Here is a 5,601-nt window from a genome sequence, read left to right as displayed (position 1 = left end):
AAAAAAATTATGAGAAAGTATTTAAAAATATGGTTTGAGAACCCCTTTAAAAATGAGCAATTTTACAAAGTCATGGGGGAGTCTGATGACTAACATCTGCCAGTCTGAGGGGGCAGGCAAGCTGGGGCGGCAGGTCATTAGTCAGCTTCCCCTCACTGTGACAAAATGCCTGAGATGAAAACTGACAAGGAGAAAATGTGTATTTTGGTTCACAGTTTTGGAGATTAAAGCCTACCTCGGTGGCTGTTCCTTTTGGGCCTGTTGTGAACCAGTGCGGCACAGTGGGAGCTTGTGTTAGAGGCAACTGCTTACCTCAAGGCAGCCAGAAAGCAAAGGTAGGGGAAGTTTTAGGGCCCAAAGCCCTTGAGAGCCACACCCCAAATGACCTATCTTAGTCTCAGTAGGCCCCACCTACTAAGGTGCTACTACCTCCCAATAGTACCACAGGCTGGGGCTTGGGGGACATTCAGATCCAAACTATAGCCAAGCTTGACAGACCAAGGCAGGCAGAAGAAGGCAGTGTGGGCCTTGAAGTCTAGGAGCTGCCTGAGAAGAATCCAAGGGAGGCTGGAAGCCAAGCCAAGTAAAGAGTGTACTATCAAGACATTCTCAGGGCCAGGAAGCAGAAGAACCAAACCATCCTCAGATGTCACTGAGGTTGGCTTTATGTCCATGCCATTGATTTGTCCCCATCCTAGCCAGGCCTGAGAGGTAAAATAACCTGTGAACAGACCCAGGAGCCAGTAACACTTGCATAACACATAAGCACTGCCTACAAGACATAGCCCAGTTCTTCCCCTGGATTACTGAGCTTGCAAACACAGGAAATGTACTTCCTAAAGTCTGTGATTATGCAGTGCTTTAACGAATGCGAAGTTGAACTAATTTTCTTCTTTTGGACTATGGTACTTCTAAAGTGGAAGATTGAGACTTGCTATAAGCACAGATTTGTCACAAAATGCTTATCATGGACGAAGGAAAAAAGAAAATTGAATGAATTTCATCTATTTAACTGTAGAACCAGTTGTTTGAACAAATTCAAGCCTCAATGAATAGACTGATGTTAGCTGAAGGAATGAATTTAGCGGTGAGAAATAGGGCTCTATAATTCATGGACCTTGTTTGAATAAACTATTTCTGAAATAAATCTGAATGATCAAAAAAGAGATCAGCTAAACATAAATGTCTGAAGCTTTAAATAAAGTCTCAATATACTCTTTGATATAGGTTTGTAATACTGCATTCAATTCTGAGCGATAGTGTGAAGGACTTGAATAAACTAGAGGCAAACTATTGGAGGTCACAGGATAGTTAGGTATTCGAAAACTGTCATACGAGGATATAGAATTAATGCACAGTTCAAGGAAAAAACATTCAAAAATAAGCAGTTGGGGTGGAGATGCCAACCATCTCTGTTGGAAGTCAAAGAGGAGGTTATTTAAAGGAGTTGTTATGCTGTGAAGATGTCACACCAGAACAGAGGAACAAAGAGTCCAGGAAAAGAAATCAACAGTTGGAAGAAGCCGGGCAGGATGCCAGTCCATGTGGCAGGAGGGTGAGCAGGGCTGGGACTGCACTGAGGAGTTCAAGTGCCTCGGCCCCGGGCCTTCTGCAAGGCATCGGAGGACCCTGAGCAGATGCCTCCCACTCCTGTGAAATGCAGCCTGGCTGTATCTGTAGGGCCACAGCAGTAGTGACCTGGGCCAAGCTCCCAGGTGCGTGGGCTCAGTCACTCTTTCCAGGGGTGGTACCTGGAATGTTCTTGCTATCTACTCCTACATTCATGTTTCAAAACAGCAGTTTAATACCCCTCCTGAGTCTGGGGAGTGACTGGGTTCAGAAGGGTGATGCTTTTATCCTGTGTGGCACTGCACTCAGCCACTTGGAGCATCCAACGAGCTCGCCAAACGCCTGGGGGTGGTGCTGCCTGTTGGCTGGGAGCTCGGTGAGGGCTGCCGACCCGTGTGCTTTGGTTCTCCTCTGCGCAGTGTCCCCCACATGACTTGCACGCCAAGTCGGGTCTCCCGAAGGCCATTCATTGCTAAGCTACAGACACGAAGCCGCAGCTCACATCAAGCCCATCTTTAGAACTCACATAGTTCCACTTCTTTATGTTGTGCAAGTCAAGTCCCAGAGATAGCCATGACTCAAGGGAAGGGGAAGTAAATTCCACTCCAGTCAGAAGAGTGGGCATGAGCACGGGGCCACCTTTAATCCACCACAGGAAAAAATGGAGGCTAGGAGATGGCATAAGGGAGTGGCATTTCAGAGACTTGGACTCAAAATGGAAATGACAGCCTAATGGAGGGTACCATGAAGATGGATTGAATGATAGATGTGATGCTCTTTATGATGATTGGAACATAGTCAAGTCTAGTTCCATAGCAGCTGTTGTTAATAATACTATAATTATTATTAGTGCTGTGTCTGGCATGGATGTGTCCATTCTCTAAACAGAGGCTGCAAGGCCAGAGTTGAGGGGAGCATAGAAAGGATTCTCATGCGGGCAGTTCACCACTGGACAATGAACTCTGTGGCACCATGAAGCTCCCATGGCTCAAAGAGCACGAAAAGGCTTCTTCCCATTTTCACTTGGGTCTGAGTGCTTTCCTCCCCTTCAAGGCTTTTTCTTTCTTTATATAGAGGAAAGTTTGTGCGAGATAAGTTATGACATGATGGCAACATGAAAAATAGACCCCAAAGAAGAGTAATTCAAGTAAGTGGGCTTTCACAGCACTCTTCAAGTTGGAGCAAACAAAAGAACAAATTGGCTCTTTGAAACACTTACTTGTGTAACCTAAAATTGTATACAGGACTTGGTCTGCACAACAAGCTCACTACAGTTTTATTTCTTTAGGGTAGACACTAGGGTATCAATTTCTTTTCTTTGCTACCAGTAGATTCCTACGTCTAGTCCCATACTTGTAGATATTCAGGGGGAAATTATTCTTAACATTACAACCGATAAAAGCTGCTTTTGTCTTTAAGGGAGTATTATAGTTTCAGTCTGCAAAATGTAGTTATTTGTATGGAATATTCTACTGCAGGCTTTCCTTGTTCCCATGCATGGGCTTCATTACCAGCATTTGGTTAAATAACCCAGCCTCCCCGTGTCATGGTTCAAGTCTCAGTCTCGCAGAGCATGCGTGGGATGGAACGCACAAAGCATGCGCTGGCTGCGGGTTCCCGGGTCTGCCAGACAAATTCACAGTGAAGATGGTCGTGACCAGGGACTGGTGACCTCGGCTTTGCTTCCTATCCAGTCTTCCCATGATTTCTCGCTGTACGTCTGCTTTTGGGTTCAGATGCAGCCATCAAAATGTGTAGCTTGTCCCCTTCGCTTGCAGCGATCAAGCCACCTGACACCACAAAATCGGATCACTGAAAGACAGAGTAGGACAAAGATGAAGGTGAAGCAGAGCAATAGAAATTGATACCCCAAGAGTAAGACTTGAATTTGAACGTAGATGAAGTTAGGGAAGAAATCAGGGGAAAATGCTACAGAGCACGAGCAGCTCTTCGTGCTAAGCCAGGGACACCCTGAAAGACTTAAAGAAATAAGAAGCTATAATCCGCAGCTAGGCTAGTGCAAGGAGAGAGAGAGGGACAGGGGAGGGGGCTTTGAGAAATGTATTGGTCAGTATGGGCCAAGCAATGATTGAGTAACAAAGATCCCCAAATCTCAGTGATTGAAAAGGACCATGGCTTGCTTGCTTCTTGGGCATTCACGAATCCTTGGAGGTGAGCAGAAGCCTTGGCCGAGGCTTCCCTCACTCAGAGGCCCAGGCTGAGGAAGGCAGAGTGCCCTGCAGGGAAGATGGGGGAAAATGGAAGAGGACATTGGTTAAATAAGGGGTGGAAATGACATATGTCGTTCCCATTCATGGTCCCTGGGCCGGGGCAAGGCACACGGCCACGCTTCATTTCAAGGCAGCGCGGGAGCTGTGATCTTCCTCTGCCTGGAAGTAGGAGTAAACCTGAGGAAGGCTCCAAGATTTAGGCTTGAAGGTGATCATGAAAATAAACCCCAGAGTTTGTAAATATCTTGAGGAGGCCCTTGAATTTGCTGCCGAGCATGACCTAGCGCACTCACGTGGTGTTTACGTGGCCTAGCTGCCACGGGTTCTCACAGACCACAGACTCGCACTCTCCATCGCGGTGTGCGCCCCTCTCCCTGGCCCCAGGCAGCAGCGCTGACTGCCAGAGCCCCTTCCTCATTTTGTGAAGAAAACCTTTGTTATTCCCCGGATGGAGAGGGAGGCGTCTGTTAGTCTCTGCTAGAGTCTCTGCGGCATCAGGGGCAGGGGACGATAGTCCAGGAGAGGTGAGAGTAATTTGAGAGCAGGTGTGATCGTGGCCTACGATCAAAAGACCCCAGTTTTATTCAACGTTTTCGTCGTAGGTTTCTGTTGTTTGTGCGGTGTCCATAGAACTGCCAAAATTAAAAACTTCACTTGAAATGTTTTTCAAAACTATGTCCACTAGGTGGCGTCAGGCACTCACCAATTTGGAACTGATGTCAAGGACTTGGGCTAGGGAGAAATTCGCAGTCGCGCCTCCTGCTGACAGCTAATAGACACACAGCCTAATAAGGGCTTCCTGGCAGTGACATTAAACAAATGCACACTTCATGTCACTGGAGCCAATTATGTTGATTTCTCATCCAAAATAATTTAAGTAGTTAATATTAAAGCTATTGTTGTAGATTGATTCTGATATAAAATATAAATACGTATTATATATAATATAAAACATAGGAATGAATCATTTGTAAAGTATTCAAAACTTGTACTTACAAAACAAGATCTATCTATCTATCTATCTATCTATCTATCTATCTATCATCTATCATTTCAAATTAGCCAAATTTGTCAGCTAACCAATAATCACTGGGAATTTTATACATAAGACGTGCTGTTAGATTTCATATGGCACACAAGGTGGTATTGCACAATGGTTAAAGTGCGATATCCTGAGTTTCCAACAAAATGTGAGCTGTGACCGAGGAGATGTTCCTTCACTTCAAGTAGGAGAGGCTGAGCAGTGGGTGGGAGCTACAGCGGGACAGGGAGGAAGAAGTCCTGCTGTGCTCTTGCACACTACGGTCGCTATGGAGAACAGCAACGAACAAGCAAGTCAAAAAAGTGGCAGAACAGATTTTATCCCAGAGAAATAATAAAGTTTTTGGAAGACAGAGACCTTTAATCTGGTTGGCCATAGAACTATGCATCCTTGTATATTAAAACAGCTCATGGTACCTGGTAACTAGATACAACTTTTTTTTTTTTTTTTACATACAACTTTTATGTTTTTGTGTATCCATTAAAAGAAACCCCAAAGGGCCGCAAGAATGGATGGAGGGTGGCTTCTACCAACGAAAGCCAAGACTTTCATGTGCTCTCCAACATCTACAAGTCGAAGGAGGAAAGGTTTATTTTGGCTCATAGTTTGCAGGGTTTTGGTCCAGGGCATGGCAGGGTGGCACGGCAGAGGCAGCTCGCAGAGAATGTGGCAGTGGGAAGCAGAGAACAAGGGAGGAGGGAGGCAGCCCTTCCAGACTCCTGTCTCCCATGAGCCACTGCTTCCCAGCAGGCTCCTCTC

The sequence above is a fragment of the Octodon degus genome, unplaced genomic scaffold (genome assembly GCF_000260255.1).
Source record: "Octodon degus isolate 3935 unplaced genomic scaffold, OctDeg1.0 scaffold00071, whole genome shotgun sequence".
In the NCBI taxonomy this organism is placed as follows: Eukaryota; Metazoa; Chordata; class Mammalia; order Rodentia; family Octodontidae; genus Octodon; species Octodon degus.
The sequence above is the reverse complement of the archived record's forward strand: the minus strand, read 5'-3'. Positions refer to the sequence as shown.